General features: G+C 39.6%; 1 long non-coding RNA gene across 1 annotated transcript in view; it reads right to left on the bottom strand.

Annotated features, from left to right (window-relative positions):
• Positions 1 to 23,984, bottom strand: part of LOC148424349 (uncharacterized) — a 99,366-nt gene that overhangs the window by 21,596 nt on the left and 53,786 nt on the right. The window contains exon 2 of the long non-coding RNA XR_015865264.1: positions 5,565 to 5,630. This is a non-coding gene — a long non-coding RNA (uncharacterized LOC148424349). The remainder of the gene's footprint in view (positions 1 to 5,564; positions 5,631 to 23,984) is intronic.

Raw genomic sequence — 23,984 nt, forward strand, 5'->3', positions numbered from 1 at the left:
CCCCAGTGGCATTTTGTTTTTCCTTCCCCATGCATGTCCAACAAAAGTAATCTTCTTTATGGAAAAAATAATAATAACAAGACAATATCTGAAATGGCTGCCTTGTGTTTTATTGTTGATTTAGTTCACCCTGTGTGAAATTGTCTTTTTGTTGGCATTTGCTTAAGCCTTATCCAACTTTATGACTGATTTGGAACAATAACTTGGATTAACATATGCAACGAGTGTACGGAGTTTTTTTGTTTTTTTTTTAGCGGTCGTAAATAACTTTTTTTTTGTTGTTGTTTTTTTAATCAAATAGCTATTGATGGTTGTCTTTGAATAACATTCTTCACTGATAACAAAACTAAGAAAAAAATAGTATCCATTAGTTTTCTGCCACACCTTTTTTCTCATGATTTGAGCCCTGCAGTTTATTGTCCAGTGCATCTTATATCTGCAGTTTATTTATTTATTTTTTTACCTAGTCACCAGGACATAATCCAGTAAGCAAATGTGAGTATTCGCTCAATGTGTCAATTTATGGAACAGCTATAAAATACAACTAAAAAGGTATGAATGGCTGTGCCCAAAAGAGTTTAATAAATGTGTAAATACAAATATAAAAATGGTGTTTAAATTCAATTATTTTGTGTTTTTTAGGCCTAGTGTTGTCTTTTGGCCCCGATGTTATAATGTGTTATAAACGGGTAGCGCAGATCATTCATTTTGTATTAGAATTTGATCATAAACAACGACCGGGAATGTCCGCACATACTCACAAAATGAAGTAAACTGAATCCATTCCAGAAACAAAGTGCTCGAAATGATGTTTTCAATTTCAAAGCAATTTTATGGGAACGTTAAGGATCACATTCCTCTCGAAGAACCCCCACATATTTGCTTCAAACGCCATCGAGAATAAATATTATTAACTCAATAATCCATCCATGGAATTGAAGGTACACTATTTCCCCGGCAAATCCTTTGTGTCTTCTGATTGAGTCAAAACGGTTCGGCTGAAGTTACGAGAACTAATTAAATTGTTTAAGCGTGAAGGGGAGCAATACATTCCCGACTCTGATGAAAGTTTTTGGATGAAAAGTAAATAGAAAGTGTTCAGACAGGAACTCGGATATTATTGGGACTGGACAAATCTTTTGACGACAAGTGTACTTTTTCCATCGATTCACGTCTTTTTAGTTCTATTTGATAGTTGTTCAATAAATTAACACCTCGAACAGATACGCACATTTGCTTGCTGGTGGCTAGCAAAAAAAGTAAACAAACAAAAACAAACAAACCCGCAGATAAGCCGCACCGGCAGGGCTCAAAACATGAGGAAAAGTGGCAGCTTATAGTCCGAAAAAAAACGGTACTCGTTTCAGCCCTAATTTTGTTTGTCGAAGCCGTAGTGACCAGTTGGCTAATCATGGCGGCGCTAGGAATATTTTGGGCATTTTTAACCATTCTTCTTGTTTTTAAGACCGGTTTTAGAGAAGAAAAAACAAACCGCATATAGGTGAAATCAGAATTGGTAAATGGTGGTCTTTGCTGCGTGTGTTATTTGAAAGAAAGTTCCAAAGGGGACGCCATTCGGATACGCACATTTGCTTGCTGGTGGCTAGCAAAAAAGTAAACAAACAAAAACAAACAAACCCGCAGACAAGCCGCACCGGACTATAAGCCGCAGGGCTCAAAACATGAGGAAAAATGGCACCTTATAGTCTGAAAAATTTAGTACTCGTTTCAGCCCTAATTTTGTTTGTCGAAGCCGTGGTGACTAGTTGGCTAATTATGGCGGCGCTAGGAATATTTTGCGCATTTTTAACCATTCTTCTTGTTTTTAAGACCGGTTTTAGAGAAGAAAAAACAAACGGTGTATAGGTGAAATCAGAAATGGTAAATGGTGGTCTTTGCTGCGTGTGTTATTTGAAAGAAAGTTCCAAAGGGGACGATATTCGGATACGCACATTTGCTTGCTTGCTGGTGGCTAGCAAAAAAGTAAACAAACAAACCCACATATAAGCCGCACCGGACTATAAACCGCAGGGCTCAAAATATGAGGAAAAAGTCGCAACATAGTCCGAAAACTACGGCACTCGTTTCAGAATGAAAGTTCCAAAGGAGGGACGCGATTCAAAGCTTTTGATTTATAGGCGGCACCTTTAAGGAACATTTTTACACGCTTCATTACAGACAAAAACAAACAACATCGCTGTTTATAGCCCCCCTAGTAGAACCTTGTCTTGTCCTTGGTCCCCCCTCTCACGCCAGAGCAGCCTCTTGCATTTTTCTACGGCTATCGTACAGGAATTACCGGACGGCCGTTTGGCCGTTTTTGCGAGGCCGCGGCGGCTCGGGAAAATCAATTGGCTAGAAATGACATCTGCCAGCGTGCGGCGCCGGGGTCGCTCGCAGGTACCATAACTGAAATCACCGCGTCCTAATTGCGTGCTGATTTATGCGCTCGTCTCGGTGCGTCTTGGCGGCTCGTACGGGGACGAAGCCCGCCGGGGCCCGCATGGTCATACATAACAGATTTATTTATTTAGCTGTCCCTTCAGATAACCGGTATCATTGGGGGATATGCAGCAGCGACCCCCCCCACCCCCACCTCACCCCACCCCGCCTCAACTCTACATCTGATTAATTCACTTTTTTTTTTCTTGAGCGTTTTTGCAGCAGGGATGGCATGTCAAATATGAAATGGCCGCACAGACAACTGTCACTCTGCACAAGTAAGATAAATATGTCCACGCCCGGGGTGGTAAGCGCTCTTGCGATCAACATTGAGAGCATTCTCTCGTTTTTATGCTGCATTTTCCATTTTTTTCAAGACGCCAATGTCATTTATCCAAACATAAGATGACATAGCAAGACTATATTTGATGCCGTAAACCAGAAATAACACAACACCTCACCACTTTGCTGTTTTTTTCTGTTACTTCAGCCACCGAGGCCATTTTTATTGAGTAATATAAACATGATTTGCGTGTATATTGTGAAAACGACCTGAGAAAAAAAAAAAGGACCCATCATGGAAAAGACAGTGATTTTGACGTTTTGGATGGAGATGGAACTATATATATATATATATATATATATATATATATATATATATATATATATATATATATATATATATATATATATATATATATATACGTATTATAGAATGGAACAGAAATGTCAAATGCCAAAAAATGTCCAGTTTCTGTCAAATTTAGGCCCATTGTGGCATTATGTTTTGTAGTTACTCTTATGAGTAGACCCAAAAAAGGTTGAAAAAAAACATCCATGTTTGAAAATACACAGGAAGTCTGACACTGTGGTATTATAGAGGCTAGTTAGGTCCTTTTGTAGTGTTTTTAATGAGGAGATCCATAAAAAGGCTTTGAAAGCCATGCTTGAAAATAAACGAGTCGGCCATTTTGGTTAAAAGAATCTTAAAAAAAAAGCTGTCCCATAAGTCACGTTTTTGCGTGAACCCAGTTTCTCTTCGCATCATGACATTTGATAGACATGTCTTTCATGATCCGACTTGCATTAAAACAAACAAACAAAAAAAACGGAAGAAAATTTTTTAAAAATTGGCTACAATATGGTAATTTTGACTATTCTATCCAAAATTAAACCCTGAAAATATCAAAAATCGAAACTATATGTTGTTTGTGTAAAGATTTTGGGTGTAAAAAAAAGATGTATAGCATGAGCAGACCCAGGAAAAAGTTTCAAGATAAAAACATTACAAAGGCGGGAGGCCCGGGCAATAAATCCGACTAATTCAATTAAATCATTATTTTAAAAGGTGACAATTTGAAAGTGACATTCAAGCAAGATATGCATGAGCTACGAATCGCTATTTTTTGCACATGCTAAAAATGTTACCTTTATATTGCACAATGGCACAAAGACATCACTAGTGCCACCTACTGCAGCGGAGGCGCACCTGCACTTTACTCTTGTATAGCAACCCCCTTTTCTTCAAGAATCATGTCCCTTTTTTTCAGGGAGGTACGACATGGCATTTTTGGCACCCTCTTGCGCTCCTATCACCCACGAACGAGAGATATTGCCCCGCTGTGTGATTTTTCCTCGTCGTCGCTCAATTCCTTTTGGCGGTGGCTTACTGCAGCTTGAACTCAGGATAAATAAAACATGAGACAAAGCCTGCAAAAGGTGTCCACCAGGCCGTCGGCCATCAAAAATTGATACGGGCCTCAGCGGGCCACGGCAGAATTGTATCGAGTTGAGTTCATCTAGCCCATCCTGTCACCTAGGTGACAGCCCTGTGGGGAAGTGGACAAGGTTTGTCGGGACCACTGGGAACCAGGCAAACCCGCTTTTGATGACATCACAGCTCTGGCAAATAAAGACGCACCGTAGAACGAAATGGACTTACGAGAATAAAGTTCAAGAGAGAGACGGCTGAGTAAAAAGCGGGAAAAAGCAAAAAAACAGAAGTTGCCGGGAAATGACCCGCCGGAAATTGGACATACGAGAGCGAGACAAACGAGACGGCGGCGTGCCTCCAAGCCGTAGCAAACACGTCAAGACGGAACACCTCGCTTAAAGTGACATCTCCCAATATTTGCCCTACGTTGGCTGCTAGGCGTCAACGTGGCCGAAGAGGGGGTGCGCCCGCTATCATTTAAAACCGCCAACAGCCCTGTTTTTTCCAGCTCATTAGCCGTCCCCTTCTTTGTCCCAGGCCATTTGATAGCAGCATTAATCTACGGCTCCACTAGGCTTCCTCTGCCTATTTACCGCTATTTCATGAAGATTACACCACTCAAGCGTGTAAATGTATGTCCTCCACCTCCCACCCCGCATTTTCCTGACTAAACTCACTCAAGTGCTTGGTAGAAACTTCAGAAATGCATGGGCGAGTTAGGCCTCTTCTTATGTTTCCCGTCAAATTTTAAAGTCACGCGCACAAGAAAACAAATACAAAAACAAACAGCTTTTTCATAGAAAAACATCACCATCATGTGTGCGTTTCTCAGTGTCAAATTTAGTTGTAGTACTTTGTTATGTCTGTGTAAAAATTGGCTCATAAAATTTTCATGTGGAAGAGTTAGGGGATTTCCATTCCATTGTTGCATATCTGCAACATCAGACTGGAAAGGGTTAAATATTTTTTTTCAAGTGTAAAACGGCAAGCTAATTAGGAATTAAGCGCTAACAAAAAGTCATCTTTAGGTACTAAAAGTAAAATAACTGTGATTAGAGAGTAAACAATTCATTTAAGTAATTAAGAGCTGCAAGTATTATTTGCTTCAAGTTATAAAACTAAATCGATTACTTTTTACGATTTTTTTTGTAGATTATGTTCAAGAGTCCCTAAATAAACTGTTCACCTTAGTAATCACAAGTAATCAAACACCAAAGTATTTAGTTTAATATAAAATCCAAACTGAAACTTAAATTACTTGATTACTTAAGTACCGCATTTAATTGAGGGTGCGCCTTATAATCCGGTGCGCCTTATAGTGTGAAAAATACGGGAATCAATTACAGAGGAGTCAATTCACTGTATTCTTATTGAAGGGATTATTGTTGTTTGATGTGAAAAAGCTCACCTTGAGGTGTGAATGGAACCTCCGCCTCGCTATTGTGCGCATTGTTTGTCCTCGGGAGCTCTGCACCTTTGAACAATAAACACATAACAGAATACTAATTAATGGCTTGCTCTATAGTAACTTAAACCAGCATACTTCATACATCAAATTCAAGGCATTATATATATATATATATATATATATATATATATATATATATATATATATATATATATATATATATATATATATATATATATATATACATACACACACACACACACACACATACATAAATTTGAATTTATAGTAGACTTGCTTGTTTACCGACGTACTCGAATTACCTTCAATGATTCCGTGATGCTCTGTGAAACTGGCTTTGACTCTATTCTAGAGTGGCCAGAAATTATCCTAAAATTTCAGCTTCAGACCAAATTGGTTCACTTACTGTGACTTCTGAGCATTGCCAATTGAGATTTTTTTGGTCTACTCGTGACTCAAACCAAAATTCCTAAGGAAAATTTACTTTTGGTGTCGAAGTCAAATCCACCTGGCTCCAGCCTTGTGGAGTTTGCATGTGTTCCCCGAGCCCGCGTGGGTTGGACTATCTCCCATAGATAGCTGGGATAGGCACCAGCAGACCTTCAACCCTAATGTGAATAAGCCCTTCCAGACCACCAGACTGCTCTGTTAAGACCTGTGCCTTTGAAGCTTCTAATTGAAGAAACCCCAAAAACACAATCACTTTTCCGGACTATTTTAGTGATCTACTCTAAATCCTGAAAAAAATTCCACAACTAACCGCAGCTATTACAAGATTCCGAAATTGTTCACCGGGAGCGGTTAGCATCTTCGTAGGGAACCTTCCGCCTGGGAGGAGAGTCAGCCTAGCGAGAAACTTGCGGACGGCGGCACAAATAAGACACCTCGCCAAAAGTAAAGCGTCTGCCGCTTGTTTAACAAGTGATATCAGGGAGCCGCGGTGGCCCTATCACTTCTGCTAACCGCTGCCTGTCAACACGTCAATTGTGAGGCAAAGCATCTCTTTTCCCACCTCCTCTGCAGATGCCGCCACGGAAACAAGCAATTACGCACGCCGCTCGTGTGTCTCGTCAGATAAAAAAAAGGAATGACGGAATCTTTTGACCCGAAAGCATTGTGTTTACGCACAAATTACAGTGTCTGTTTTCGCCCTACTTGTGAGTGTTGTCATGGACATGGCAAACCTTCAAGCAAGGAGACATCATACCTTCTAAATTATAATCCGTGCGATATATTTTCACAAAGACTGGTTTTGAGTTCTTAACGAAAATACCCATTTTGGACGGAGATAACCATTTTGGGATTCGACAAAAACAACGTCCTCAAGGTCTCCATTTTCATTCTCCAGCAGCCAAACGTTTCAGATTGTAAAGTAAATGTATGACAAAGAGGGATGAGTAAACGATGCGCAAGATTGAAAAATAAATGTGCTAAAACTTTGAACACGTTTTTTCAAAACGAAGTATTTCAAAGAGTATACGCGGAACAGATTTCCCACAACGCATATCTTCCGGAATTTTTCTACGAGTGGAAAACATGGCGGAAGATCTATTGCGTACTCTAACTACTACACTTCTGGAAGTTTGCCGGTACAAACACCATGCTCCACTATTTCCGCAAACATGGAGTCCACGCGGAACAGATTTCCGGAATTTCTTTACGAGCGTAAAACAGGGACGACAAACTATTGCTTCTGAAATTTCGCGGGTACGAACACCTTTATGATTCATCTGAAAAGGAATACCGTGATCTAAATATCGCAAACAACTTCTGGTGAGCGCCACATCGGGGAAGATGAGTCTGTTTAAAAATGCTTGAAATAATTTCGATCATTTGTATTTACTAGTATTCTCTTCCTCTGTTATAGAGTAGTGTTGTTTGTATGCTGTAAAGTCCATTTACTGCCACCTACAGTATGGGAGAATATAGTGTGATTGCGGGGGAAAGCCGCTCCGAGTATAAAGTGCTGCAAAACACGTGCCAGTATGTCAAGTATAAACCAAGGTAGATTTTTGCTGCAGGCTTGTTTTTACTGTAGGGAATTTCAGTGCAACGCAAATGCAGAAATAAACATTTCGTACTATGCTAAAGGGGGATTTTTGTTGTTGTATGAGGAAGTAAGAAAGAGGGGAAGGCTTGGATTTTTTTTTTTTGCGCATGCAGGTTTCGTCGTAGGAGTTTTACTGCAGATCAGTATCTCAATATATGTACATAAACATATATACCGCATTTCTGCAGGTAAACGTCGAGTTTTTTTTCTTCATTTTCAAATTTTCAACTCCCATATAAGGATTATTTCACATATATGTGTTTGAATAACAATTCAAAATGACTCAATTGAACATATCCCCCTTTTTTTTGCTTGAATTTCAACATTTTTAACACATTTTTTCACGAATTTTTACAGCTATCCTGCTTTAAGCAGTTCTCAAACTCAGCATAGAGTGGAATAGAATAGAATAGAATAGAATAGAATAGAATAGAATAGAAAAGAATAGAATGCTGTGATTGTATAGCTGGTATACACTGAAATTCATTTTAATGAGCTTCATAGGATTCATTTGCATGTTTGGCTCCTTTTATGGCCTTTTTCATGACTTACGCAAAAGAATTTGAGAAACAAATAAACATGCAGTCAAACCGACACAACGATTACACGCCATGAAGTCAGAAGCTGAAGTAAGACTGATCGGAAACAGGAAAAGAATCTCGCTCGGTTTTATTTGACGCATTTCCATTTTTTTTTTAAACTGTTGGGCGCTTTTTCCGAGGGAGGGGACTGTCAATATGCACGGCCACGATGGTGCGGAAACGCTGCCAGTTCCAATAACGCAGCCCAGAGATCAGCACAATGAAAGGTGACCTTGGCATAATTGAGATTCATCAGGAGAGAAAAATACCGCAACCAGGCGGCTGGAGTGACAGCGCTCCCACCCCGAGAAAAAAAAAAAAAAAAACATACCGTAATAAATACTACTCGCATTTTATGAGTGGGAGGAGGGCAGACAACTGTTGTGAGGCGTGGGACTGAATCTCAATGTCAGTGATTCATTTAGGGCCAACTCACACTAAGGCATTACGGCTTGGCCGGGATTGGATTGGAGCTATGGGTTGTTCGCTTTACCTCCATTGTGCAAAGTGGATATTATCATCATGAATAACTGGCGAGAGGAGAAATTTTATCGGTGATATCGTGAAACTCATCGTTTTCCGCGCACCGTATTTTTGGGGACCGCAACTTTTTTCTCGTGATTTGAGACCTGCGGCTTATAGACCAGTGCGGCTTTTCTGCAGTTGTTTCCTTCACGTACCATCTCACGCTTTGCTTTTTTTCACAGACCGCTTTCACTTTCATGACTCAAACAGGTTTATACTGAATAAATTATTTACAATAAGAGTAAATACGGGATAACTTATGTTAACGTATTCTAACACATTCATTTTTCAATAGTGCGTCGTTTACTTTTCCCTTATTTTCAAACACTTGGATTACAATTTGAACCTTTTGGCTGTTGGGAAATGAAAGTCAAGACCTCAAGTAGGTAGTTTTTTTTTTTTAACACATCCCAAAATGGAAATCTTCGTCTGAAAAGAGTTTCTGAACTTAACGGTGCTTGAGGAATTGCAGGTGCAGTTCCACCGCTACGGCTATCGGATTTGTGCAAGGAGTATTAGCTCCTCGACAAATTTATCGACAAATAATTACTATTTATGGCAATGTTGCAAAGTCGGAAGGGCAAAAAGTATTGTGTTCTTCTTGAGGGGGGATGGGGAACAAAAACAACAACAAAAAAATGTCCACGCACTGATTTAAGTACAGAAATCAAAGACGAGTCATAAATTTGGGATTATAAACCGAACTGCTAAACAACCCACAGGTCGTAAAATCAGATTATTTACACAGATTTTCAAATTTAAAATCAATACTTATATAGTAATGTCTTCTTATGTCTCTTAGTTTAATTGATTTATTGATTACTTTATAGAACATATAAACTCATGTCTACAACCATATATATAGAGATATACATATATATCAAATTTTCAAACTTTTGATATAAGATCTTATTCAACTTAGCTATTTTTTTATATTTTTAACTGTATTTTTAAAACTCTTTTAACGCAGCCATTGATTCACTTCTTTTGAGTTCTATTTCATAGTTCTTCCATAATTTGACACCTTCAATAGATACTGACATTTGCTTTACTGGTGTTTTGCCCCCTGGTGGCCGTTTGAAAAATAAAACTCGACTGTAAATGGCAGGGCTCAAAACACGAGAAAAAAATAGTTTGAAATTGACGCTATTTCATGATTTCGGATTATTGACAAGAATCCGCCTCCTGTCCTTCAACCGAGACCATACAAGGTCACGGAGATGACCCTTCCAAACGATTACCACGGCCCGAATTATGCGAACGAGATAATCGACCGGAAGGAGACAATGACAGCTCTTCATCACGGAGAACGTGAGCGGAAGCACGACTCTGGTGGGACGCCGTGCATAAGAAGTGCCCGCACATATTGGCTCTGGATTATTGCGTCCTTTCAGACGATATGCGCGTCGGGGCTCCCGAGTCGTCGATGACAACAATGACCCGCCCCCTGCTCGGGCATCCCGCCCGGCTCGGCCTGATAAAACGGTCGCGAAAGACGTGGCGAGCCCGACGCCGAAAGGCATCGCAGCCAGCTGCTCTGTTTATCAATATTTGCCGGTGTGAGAACATCTTTCATGTGTGTTTCTTTGAAAACATGCTTGGGGGCACACGTGTGAAAAGGCAGCGATGCTTCATCTGGAGGTAAGAATAAACTACCCGGGTTTCAAAACAAAACGCATCTCAATTCAGCACTATTTACTGGGGCCCAACCAATTAATCAGCTGGTCCATTAGGGCCCTTCAAACTGGCCTAATATATATATATATATATATATATATATATATATATATATATATATATATATATATATATATATATATATATATATATATATATATATATATATATATATATATATACACACACACACACATACATACATACATACAGATCAAAGGTCACAGTTCAAATCCCCCTGGCTCCGGCCTTCCTGTGAGGAGTTTGCATGTTCTCCCCGAGCCTGCTTGCATTCTCTCCGGGCACTCCGGCTTCCTCCCACACTCCCATGCACGTGAATTGGACATCCTAAATTGTCCTCAGGTATGATCGTGCGCATGATTGGTCGTTTGTCTGTGTGTGCTCTGCGATTGGCTAGCAACCAGTTCAGGGTTGCACCCGAAGCCAGCTGAGATAGGCACCAGCAAGCCTGCGACCCCTGTGGGGATAAGCGGCTGTAGAAAATGGATATATATGTCTGTGTATAACAGTTGGTCCCTATTATTTACAGTAAAATTGATCGTATATGTGTTTGATTCTCCTAATGAAAAAAATACGAGCGTCGCACACCCAGAAAGCTGTCTAATTTGTTCACTCAATTTTTCCTCAGAGGGTTTATAGTATATCCATCCGCTTTGACAAAATACGAGAAAAATAACTGTCGGGGGCGTAATTAAAGGTTACAGCTCCACATAATTGCGCTTGACAAGTCAATTAAAAAAGCCCCGTTATTCAATCACAAAACACATGGAGTAATTGGTGGCTTGGTCTCTTGGAGAACTGGCCAATGTTATGTCCCAGCAGGTGGACAGCTTTTCCTAAAAAAAGAAACATGTCAGCTTCAAGTACTTCATACGTACGCAAACATCCAGGCAGTGTTAATTAATCATTGTGCGGTATTTTGCCCAATTTTTTGATCTTTACATCAATTTCACATCAAAGGGAAAACTGAAAGAAGATACTAGGGAGCTGAAATTTCACCCAGATAGTGACAAAATGTCAATGTTCAATGTGGAATGACCACTTAGTTATCACGCTATTGTGAGTGTGCAATTCCTTGGCTAAAATAGTGCAAGAATGATGTGTGATGACCCAAATATGATCAAAATACTTCAGAAGGGTTAAGATCTCTAATTCATTCACAAGTAATTACCGTATTTTCCGCACTAAAGGCACACCTAAAAGCCTTTTTTTTTTTAAGCTGATGGTGCGCCTTATAATCAGGTGCGCCTTATATGGATCAATATTGCGATTGGGATTCGTAGATGGGAAATGAACTGATATAGCAAGATTTACCTGTTTACATTTGACAAGGTTGGTCGTATTGACACTGAGTTTTTATGCTATTGAGAGTTTAAAGTTGTTATTTGATTTATTATTGTTATTACTTTGAGTATAACTATATTGTGATTGAAAAAGTTTTCAAATATGTCATTAATTGAGGGTGCGCCTTGTAATCCGGTGCGCCTTATATATGGAAAAAGTTTTCAAATTGTCATTAATTGAGGATGCGCTTTATCATCTGGTGCGCCTTATAGTGTGGAAAATACGGTAATCTCTTTAATCTTTAATCCCTTTTGAAAAAAAAACTTCTGAACAAAAAAAGATCTCAATAATGACCTCAAACTTGTTATCTGAATTAATCTGAAATAAATTTCAAAAAACTCTTGACAGCAGCAAAATTATGAAACACTTGCGAGATCATTGACCGTCCGAGTCCCAAAGTACTGGAATAAGTGAGGTTTCCATTGAATAATAAAAACAAAGACGACTTTGTGAGAAAGAACCAAAGTCCCACGCGACTAAGCAGCGCCTCTTACCCGACTCTGACACTTCCGCGTCCAGATTTTCAAACGAAATCCCACACTAAAGACCATTCAAGCACAGCAACGCTAAAACGGAACGACCCTTCAGTTTATAAATCAACACGTAGTCACGGGAAAACCCAGACGAGTCCATTCAGCGTCCGAACGCTCGGCCAAGGCGGGAAGATAACTTCCTTCGTCTGCGTTTTCTGGGTCAACCTTAATCAAACGTCACATTCTGCGGCCCGGTGACAGTCTCAGATAGCAGCCATCACTCAGCCCGCTTGGCCGCCCCGGCTTCATCCTTCACCCGCGCGTCCTAATGGAGCGCGGACCCCCATCTCTTCCACAGGTGTAATACTCTTCAAGGTAACTTTAATTACCAATCATTTCCTATTCACGGCCAACATATTCGTCACCATTTGGCTCATTGCTGGCAGGCTGAGCGATGGGTTCCTGCCCCTGGACGATAGGCCCGAGCGAAATGGAATTGCGCCTCCCAAGGATATAGACGATTGCGGAGGCTCGCATGCTACGCAAAGATTGCACCCATAGGGGCGAGGGAGGCGGTTCCTCGCCGCTCTTACTTTGCCTCCCTTTGACTTGTCATCACTTTCACAATTACTCTCAGAGTAATTGCGTTGGGAAGTGTTGATTCATGCGCCGCCTTTAAAAGCTCCCCGAGCTATTAATCTTTGCCTGGCTCGTTCCGTAATTATGAAGTTATACGTGTTCATTTAAACTGTCAACGCAGCCGTCTACTATAATTGACTCATTGTTTGGTCATCTGCGCTGTCCCTTTCTTGATTGTTTTGGTCTCGTCGCGTTTGATTTGCAGAATAAAAATGATGTTCAAATATCTTGACAGGCGGGATGCGAAAACTGGACCGACGAATCGCATTCGTTCGAGTAAAATAACGGTGTAAGATTGGGGTAGTCTTCAAAGGCTTATTTTCGCTCCCCGGATAACCTGGGCATTACTAAATTGACACGCCCTGGGGGGGAAAGTTGACCAAGTCGGGTAAGTCGGCTTTGAAATATGTCGGCTAAATATATCTGCCTCGGAGCTCCGGTGAGAAAATGCTTGCGCCGCTGTTTCCTACACAAACCGTTTTTGCAGACGTACGCAGTGTTGCAATGGCGGCAAGGGAGAAATACTCCAAAGTTTGGAATCATTTCCCATTAACTCATTCACTCCCAGCCATTTTCATTGGAGTAACCCCCGGCCATTTTCCTGGATTTGGACTTTTCTTGAAAAGGAACCATAGAATATTGTAATCTATCTCTATATAAACATGGCACCCACCAGAATAAACATAAGATTCTCTTCCTTCCACCAGAAAAAAACTAATTTTGTTCTTGAACAATCTGCAAAGGTTTTGTCAAAAATTCACATTTCTGTTGAAAAAAAAATGAGTGCATTTTGTAAAAGCATACATTTTTTCAAGCATAACTTTGACTATTTCTTTGCTTCTGTGACATCCAAAAAATGCTTTTCTGCTAGAAAATAACATAAACAGACCTACGAAAAGGGCTGTTGACAGCGAAATAATTGATTTGTACAAAACACCAAACTATTGACTGAACTTTTGAACTGAACTATTGAACACAAAACTATTGAACGGCACTTTTGCACTGGACTATTGAAACAAACTATTTACAGGAGTGAGTCAGTGGAGTGAGCGTGTGGCTGTGGGTGTGTGTTTACCATGAATATTTTTTTGTATGTGAGGTAGGCAAAATGTGCCTTCGTGCAGCGGCACACAACACAGACTACGCCACAATATGGTTTCTTTTCGTATACCTCAACTTAGACCAGGGCTTCTCGGTGTTACTTTGCAAATCCCCCGATGAAAGAAAACCTTTTAAGTACCCCCACTCACCGCACCGACTATAGGTAATATTGTAATGTGTAAAAATTTAACAGAGTATCTAAAACGGTATCCTTTTTAACCTTAATCAAGGAATAAAGTATTTTGAATCAATTTTCAATGATGACTTTTTTCAAGGGTTTATACGGGTTACCGTATTTTCCACACTATCAGGCGCACCGGACTATAAGGCGCACCCTCAATTAATGACATGTTTTAAAGGTTTTTGCATATATCAGGCGCACCGGACTATAAGGCGCACCCTCAATTAATGACATATTCTAAAACTTTTTCCACATATAAGATGCACCTGATTATAAGGCGCACCCTCAATTAATGACAAATTTTAAAACTTTTTCAATCACAATATAGTAATACTCAAAGTAATAACAATAATAACTCAAATAACTAAACTCTCAATAGCATAATAATTCAGTGTCAATATGAGCAACCTTGTTCGACTGTAAACACACAAAAGAAACAGGTAAAAACTTACTTTATCACTTCATTCCCCATCTACGAATCCCAATTTTAATATTGATCCATATATAAGGCACACCTGATTATAAGGCGCACCATCAGCTTTTTTTTTAAAAAATTAACGCTTTTAGCTGCGCCTTATAGTGCGGAAAATACGGTACTTGTTAGACTAAATCTGAAAAAAATAATCAAGTGAATCAAAGGTGCCTGAAAAGGGTCATTCACTATATGATGTCCAAACGCAACAGATTTTGAAGTGTGCTAACCTTGAGTATTGGTTTATATAGTAATAATAATAATGATTTTGATATATATTACCATGTTGGCTGTTAAATAAAGGTTCCATTGTAAAATAAGGTCGGAAAATTTACCAGAAAACGAATCGCAAGCATTATCACATTTTACGTTACTGTGAGATCGGCTGCTGCGGGCGCCCTTTGTATGACTGGATCTGCCTTGTAGGACCGGGCAACCTAATGAAAGCTTGTTCCCCTGACGAGTAGCGCTAATGAGTCGCTGCATTGTCGACATTTTCATTTTGTCTTGTGGCTATATTTTCTCATAATTCCTGATGTCTAATTAAGCAGTTTTAAGAGCTGCAAAGACGGACACGAGACACACGTTGGAGGACGAATCCATGCAGTCTACCGTGAGCTTAAAAATCAAACAAAAAAAAACCCAGCAGATTCGTGGAGAACGCATTTCATGAATAGCATACCAAGAATGCATATACCTCATATATAATGGTAGTACATATATCTGCCAAAGAAACGAGTACCGTATTTTCCGCACTATAAGGCGCACCTAAAAGCCATATTTTTTTTTTAAAGCTGATGGTGCGCCTTATAATCAGGTGCGCCTTATATATGGATCAATTTTGAGATGGGGATCCGTAGATGGGGGATGAACTGATAAAGTAAGCTTTACCTTTTTCTTTTGTGTGTTTACAGTTCAACAAGGTTGCTCATATTGACATTGAGTTATTATGCTATTGGGAATTTAGTTATTATTTGAGTTATTATTGTTATTACATTGAGTATTACTATATTGTGGTTGAAAAAGTTTGAAAATATGTCATTAATTGAGGGTGCACCTTATAATCCGGTGCGCCTTATATATGGAAAAAAGTATTAAAATGTCATTAATTGAGGGTGCGCCTTATAATCCGGTGCGCCTTATATATGGAAAAGGTATTAAAATGTCATTAATTGAGGGTGCGCCTTATAGTGCGGAAAATACGGTAGTACTACTGTATATTCTGCGATCATAAGCGCTTGGCACCACTGCTGCTTTTAACTTCAAATCCGCCTTCCTGTCATCGGGTTAGCAACCCACTAATATTTTGCAGAAAGAATATCACAGATATGCTTTGAAGAGAACGAAAATATTTTTGAAAAATCCCTAAAACGTCCATTTTCATCAAACGGTTCACTGCGTACAGCTGCTAGCCTCGTTCATTGCCATCCTATGAAGTCTATATTTTGGCATGGCTCCCACAAAAATAACCAAAGGCAAAAAAACTATAATTCCACTCGATGGCAGATGGGCTTTGTTTCAGCCAGAGGATAGCGAACACCTTCTGCGGCAGCTGCGGAAAACAAACAACAAGAGAAAAACAACAATGGTCCCGCTGCAGGCCAAAAAATATTACAATTAGCAAAGCGCGATGTCTCCATATCTCTCATTTTCACCTTTTTGTCTGAGGTAATGGTGGAATGCGTACTATGAGATCACACATAGTAAAATATGTGATTTCACGTCAACTCTGAGGTCATACAAACCATGAGCTCATACTTCCTGTAATTTACATCAATAAACGCATACTGCACCCTAATATGTACGGTAGTGTGAAATTAAGAGACAACAATAGACAGACAGTCAATCGTGGGAACAATGACTAATGCTTTGCAGGCAGTAAAACACGCCTAAAATGCGGTGAGTAGGCCAACTTCAAAATAAATCTTACTTTACCGAAAACCTTTTGTTTTGAACTTGTTTCCAGCAGCGTTTTGTGATGTAGCATGTTGACAAGTTTTTCTTCTGCAACTGTTCCTCCCGATTCCTGATACAAACAGCGCAACGTTGTTTTAAAATCACGCTTGATTGAAAATTCAGGGTGATGAAAAACAAATTAATTATGTTGATATTGATATATGAAATCTGCTGACTGTGTTTACCGCTGTCTCGGGCTTTGTTATAGCCGCGTTTATCATAAATTAGCTGCTAGCTAGCAGCGCTGGAGTGCTCCATATAGGCTGGCGTGAGAGACCTTAAGGTCTCCCTGACACAGTTGCCGTTCCTACTGATCACTTTTTGACAAACTAGGCTGTCTCAAATGTGGTGTTTCAATCAGAAAATTTTTGTTTCATTGACCAAACATTATGGGGAGAGATTTGGAAGAGGAGATTTGTCATTAAGTGAAAAAGTTGTTTTTCAAAAAACAAAAATATAACTGGGACATTTCAAACCAGTATTTGCTCGATATTTGATTAAAATTTTCTGTAGGATATAAATGACCAAAAATACTCAACAGCCGCAGCCCTGTATAGACGAAAAGGTACCGTATTTTCTGCACTATAAGGCGCACTGGATTATAAGGCGCACCCTCAATTAATGACATATTTTAAAACCTTTTCCATATATAAGGCGCACCCTCAATTTATGACATATTTTAAAACGTTTTCAATCACAATATAGTAATACTCAAAGTAATAACAATAACTCAAATAATAACTCTCAATAGCATAATAACTCAATGTCAATATGAGCAACCTTGTTCAACTGTAAACACACAAAAGAAACAGGTCAAGTTGACTTATTCCCCATCTACCAATCCCAATCTCAATATTGATCCATATATAAGGCACACCTGATTATAAGGCGCACCATTAGCTTTTTTAATAAATTTAAGGCTTTTAGGTGTGCCTTATAGTACGGAAAATACGGTAATATGAATCATGCGTATCATTTTAATGAAAAACTTAGCGAATGGTGCGTGAACCTGAATAACACTAAACCAGAATTGCGAGTCTTCAGGTTCACTTTACTGGGCTCCTATATAAAAACCCTACCCTCAGGTGAAACATGTACCTGACTGAGCTGATTATTAAATCATAAAGCAACCCGTTGGTAGCTTTCAAAGTCAAGCCTGAATCCAATGATGCTTTCAAGTTCGTTTTCCTTCCAAGAGTATTACAATGAAAAAGAAAACAAACTTTTTGCAAGTGTTTTTTTTTTTTTTTTTTAATAGTTGCTAGAAAACAAGAAACTAAATCAAGGAGGGACTGCATGCAGCCTCTTGCCTTGTTGTCCTTTCATGCTGTGTGGTGAGAGAAAACACACTGCTTGTCGACAAGCGAGGCTTGGAGCTGGCTGTAGATTTAATTATCTGCCTACTGGGAGATGAGTTTAAAGAACGACGATGGACTCTTCTGGGGTACCTTGCACAGAATTAATACACACATATATATATATATATATATATATATATATATATATATATATATATGATACATTTGTAATGTATTTTTAAAACTTTTTGAGCACATTTTCACATATTTTCAGTTCTGTATTTCAGTTCTATATCGTAGAACTGAACTTGAACAGATGCACACATTTGCTTTCCTGGTGGTTTGCCACCTGGTGGCAGAAAAGACAAATGCAGATACGCCGCAGTGGGTTATTAGCCGCAGGGCTCAAATCATGAGAAAAAAGTTGCAGCTTATTGTCAGACATTTTCGGTCGTATGTTTTAGCAGCAAAGTATTCGTAAGAAACTCTTTTAGTACGAAGTATTTTTCAAACTTTTAGACGAACTTGTTTACTTATCGCTGGGTAACCGTGAAAAAAAAACTATTTCGCCTGTGTAGTGCACATTTGCAAGACATTCACTTAAACAAGGTAAGAGGTGTCGAAGAATAATTGTGCTGAGGCATTTATTTGCAACATGGCCTCTAATAAAGTAGCGGTCCCTTTTTGAGTTAAAAAAAAAAATTGCCCTCGAAACACAGGAGCAATTGTTATAATTGCATCAGTATTTTTGACTCGCTCTCCAGGCTCCTTCAACATGCAGATTTAGCATTGCAGGAAAAGTCCTCTGCACCATTTAAAAAAAAATAAAGAGACACAACACGTTCATAAGACATTCGCACAGCCAGTGACCTCCCCAAGTTACCCCCCCTCGCTCTCCCTCCCCCTTGCACACAGCAAGCCTTCCCGGGATCTATTTCTTATTAGAATTCACCCCAGAAATCACGTCGGGCCGGCGTGCTCCTGCAGCTCCAGACTCTATTAAATGCCTCATTCAATTTTATCATTTAGTTTCTTTATTTGACATTAAGGACTTTCTCCAAAAAAAAAAAGCCAGTGGAATTATTAGTTTAAAAAGAGAGAGTCAGAGGGAGAATATGAAATTAGACATCTGAACATTGGGATTCACAGTCGAAGCTCTCAGGCATCAACTCCTTGAACTTGGCCTCACTATTTTTTTTCCATGCTGCACCGCTGCTGCTTTTGCCCTGACTTAAGGGGCCTGATTTTTTTTGTCTTGATTTCTTAGATGATGTAAAGCTTACGTTATTCTCTGTGCATTTGGCCACATGAGGCATGCATGACTTTGTGCTTTGCACGATTTTGTGAGATTAGGCAAGTGGTTCTCAAATAGGGGTACGAGAAACCCTTGGGTGCTTTGGGGGCTAAGAGAGATTTTCATTAAGTGTGTTCAGCTAGCTAGCTAGATAGCTAGATAGATAGATGGAGAACTAGCTAGCTACTCGCTATCTAGCAAACTATTCAGCTAGCTAGCTAAAAAGGATAGATAGATAGATAGATAGATAGATAGATAGATAGATAGATAGATAGATAGATAGATAGATAGATAGATAGATAGATAGATAGATAGATAGATAGATAGATAGATAGATAGATAGATGCTAGCTAGCTAAATTGATGGATGCTAGCTAGGTTGTTGAGTAAAAAGATCAGATAGACAGATAGATAGACAGATAGATAGACAGATAGACAAACAGACAGATAGATAGAGAACTAGCGAGCTACTCGCTATCTAGCAAAATATTTATTCAGCTAGCTAGCTAGCTAAATGGGATAGCTTGTTGAGTACAAAGATTAGATAGACAGATAGACAGATAGATAGACAGATGGACAGATAGATAGATAGCTTGTTGAGTACAAAGATTAGATAGACAGACAGATAGATAGACAGACAGACAGACAGATAGAGAACTAGCGAGCTACTCGCTATCTAGCAAAATATTTATTCGGCTAGCTAGCTAGCTAAATGGGATAGATAGACAGACAGACAGACAGACAGAGAGATGCTAGCTAGCTAAATTGATGGGTGCTAGCTAGCTTGTTGAGTAAAAAGATTAGATAGATAGATAGATAGATAGATAGATAGATAGATAGATAGATAGATAGATAGATAGATAGATAGATAGATAGATAGATAGATAGATAGATAGATAGATAGATAGATGCGTATCTTGGTAGATGCTGAATAGATGGCTGGCTTTGGATGCTTTTGGAAACCAACAAACACATTTTCCAAACTCGCTGATTTGTGTGCCCTCAACGCGGACCCAAAATGTGTTCATAGCGTAGCATAACATAAAATACAAAAGGACTGCAGAGTATGGAGCCATTATTTTTTTCCTCTTCCGCGAACATTACAAGCATTCTTTCCAACGAACCCCGGTGAACAGCGCATGAAAGAAGAGCTGCCGGAGCAGATTCTTCCTCTAAATTGATCCGTTGCTGTACTTGAAGCCTGCGAGGGACGCCAGCCATCAATATTGTATTCAGCGGGACACAATATGATTTAACACTCCATGTTTCAAACTCTCAGGGTCGTTTTGGACTGGAGAACTTGTGGAGGAGTGCCCCTGACAAGAGTTTCTGAAGGGTAAATCTAAAGGGTAAATCATTCCAAATAAATGTTTCCCTTGGTTGCCGGGAGACTATTAACCGTGACGTATGCGCCGCCGCCGAGCACGACGCCCTTCGGCTGAGTTATCGCGACCATCTAAATGTATATTACGTGATGATCGGGCCTCGTTCCAGTTATTTGTTCTCTCCTTTCGTATCTGGGTGTACTCACATGTCACCGCCGCGGCCGGCGGGTGGGGGGGAGCAGCCCGAGGCGAGGTAGCCCCCTCGCAGCCACCCCGGATTACTCTAAATGGCGCTGATGATAAAGCTGTTGCCCGCCAGCCAGACAGCACACTCACTCTCTGCTCGGATCCTATTATGTGCCTTTTCGTGTTTACCATTTTACTCCGAGGTGACTGAACGGGCCTTAATGTCTTCAGAATCTCTTCTTGCCTACCTGCCTTTGAGAGGAACCTGATGTTGACAGGGGGGAAAAAAATAGCAAATGGCGAACTTTGGAGAATTTTTGGAAATTGGATATACTGCAGAAAATTCAAATCACGCATTTAGATCAAAATAAAAAATACTGCGTATTTTTTGTTGGGTGGTAGAAAGGCTTAACTTTGAATCGTTTCACAATTTAGGACTGTAATACTCGTCAATAAAATGCCTTCTCACACAGTTCGTTCTACTCTCGACGAAAAACTTGATTATCACTGTCGGGGAAAATTTTCCTGCCTGAACGGGAGGCCTTGAAATGCTTTGCACCACTCCAGGAAATAATAACAAAAATGGAATGAACCTTTTCTCTAGCTATTGTGTTCGTGCAGCAGCCTAAACAAAAGCCGCCGGCGTCCGCGCCCCGCAAACCTATTGGGAGCGTCGTCCCGGAAATGTGAAACTAATCCTGAACTCAAGAGATTAAAAAATGGAAGTCGCGCTCGACGGCGTCCGAAAAGCCGGTCGGCATTTGACTTTTTAAATGAGTGCGCGAGGCTCACTTGTGTGATCTTCATCCAAATGAGAAACAGATTAGCAAAAAAATAGCATATTAATATTCAATTAAGCCTTGCTTATGTAAAATTGTGCAAGCGGAGGGGCGCTCAAACAATCACCGAGGTAAACAAATTGTCACAGGCATCCGTTTACTTGTCTGTTCAGGCAACATTAGAAAGCGCCACTTAAAGACGTGCGTAACCGGACATTCAGTAGCAATTTTTCGTGGCTGAAACAGCACATTTGAGAAAACCCGGTTTGTTAAAAAGTCATCAGTGGGAACGGCAACCTTATCAATTGCGTCACTTTTCATCAATCAAAGCTTTTGAAGTCATCTCACGCATTTGAAAAATTCTGGTTTGTTAAACAGTCATCTTATGCATTCGAAAAAGCCCGGTTTGTTAAAAAGTGATCAGTAGGAACAGCGACGTTATCAGTTGCATCATTTCTGTCAACGAAACAATCTTTAAAAAGTCATCTGACGCCTTTGAGAAAATCCAGTTTGTTAAAAAGTGATCAGTGGGAACGGCAACCTTATCAGTTGCGTCACTTTTCATCAACCAAACAGCTTCTGAAAAGTCATCTGACACATTCGAGAAAGTCCGGTTTGTTAAATAGTCATCTTATGCATTTGAAAAAGCCTAGTTTGTTAAAAAGTGATCAGGAGGAACAGCGACGTTATCAGTTGCATCATTTCTGTCAACAAAACAATCTTTAAAAAGTCATCTGACGCCTTTGAGAAAATCCAGTTTGGTAAAAAGTGATCAGCGGGAACGGCAACCTTCTCAGTTCCGTCACATTTCGTCAACCAAACAGCCTTTGAAAAGTCATCTGACGCATTTGAGAAACCCGGTCTGTTAAAAAGTGATCAGTAGGAACGGCAACCTTATCAGTTGTGTCATCTCAATTACTGCTTATTCCAAGTATTACTATGTTGAATGCTGCTAGATGCTAACACTGATAGCATCTCATGGTGCTCACCACTGCTAGCTGCGAACATTAGCGCTGCCACAATTACCTGACATAACATGGCGTAAAATACAATATTAGCGGAAGATTTTGAAGCATCCTTTATAAGCACGGTTAGCAGCAAAACTCAAAACTGATGAGTAAAGCCAAGCATCTATTTCAAAATAAAAGTGCGTAAATGTCCATATTTTTATTTAGAAAGGTGCGTTTACTTCTCAGCACGTAGCTAGCTAAGCTTAGCTCGACTTCTTCCTGACAGTGTACACCAGGGGTGTCCAAACTCGGTCCAATTTTTTGATATTTCCGTCCTCCAAGACACTTAATTCAAAATCGCGCTACTCGGAGTTCTAATAAATACGATGATACTAAAAATAATAATAATACTATTCACGTTCTGTCTTGAGACAAACATCTTTGGGTTAAAGCAGAGGTGAGGACCCGGTCCAGATGTGGCGTTGGCCGGACCGGCCTGGCAGCGCTTGACAGCGCATGCTAATGTGCACCTGCGGTGTCTGCGCCGACTAAATAAATAGACGTCTTGTTATCCGCTCACGCCGGTGCCGTCTGCCCTCTTTAACCCGCCGCTGCTGCTTCACTGCAGGGCACAATCACGCCGTCTTTGTGCGGAATTACGGAGCGGCAGACTTTGCTTGGGGGGTCAATTGCGGCCATACAATAAAGTGAATTTGCAGCAACAGAATAATCATTTGTAGTCGCCACGTATTTATCTGCGGTCACGAAGTCCGGTACATACTCGCATTTTCATTTCAACTGAATGCAAGGCAAAGGCAAAAAATTCAACTATCACAAGGATGGATTTCAAAGTAAATTATCTTTACTGATATAAGAAGAATAAAAATAATCATATTTAATTTATAATGCACTTTCCGTTTAATAGAATCTCAAAGTGCTGCAGAAAAAGCATTTATATTATATGACTATATTTAACCATCTCTCTCTCTCTCTCTCTCTCTATGATTTTATTATATGATATATTTGTTATACTGTATATTTTTGTATATATTGTCCTATCTTTTTGGTCATTGTACATAGAGAAACAAAGTGCTGAAGACCAAAATCTCGTGTTTGTTTTTTTTTCTACACATTTTTTTTCTTATCTCTATAGCTATGGGAACTCTGCGACACACCCACAAACATACGTGCACACACACACACCACTGCCGTTTTACACACAAACACACACACACACACACACATTATATATATATATATATATATATATATATATATATATATATATATATATATATATATATATTTAGTTTGATTTAGTTCTAAGCAGAAGTCCCTTAATTTGCTGCTGAACAAGAACGAGTATTAACAGGCTGTTTAACAGACTAATTCAGGCACCACCTTAGGACTGAGCGTGGGAGTGTTATTGCAGTACAGTAACTAAGCGCTGCTGTAAAGTGATGTCTTTTGAAAAATTTGCTAAAAAGTGTCTCCATAAAGTGGCGAGAGACCATTGTGTGTGTGTGTGTGTGTATATATATATATATA

Source organism: Hippichthys cyanospilos, chromosome 4 (genome assembly GCF_059441005.1).
Source record: "Hippichthys cyanospilos isolate Australia breed blue-spotted pipefish chromosome 4, RoL_Hcya_1.0, whole genome shotgun sequence".
Lineage (NCBI taxonomy): Eukaryota > Metazoa > Chordata > Actinopteri > Syngnathiformes > Syngnathidae > Hippichthys > Hippichthys cyanospilos.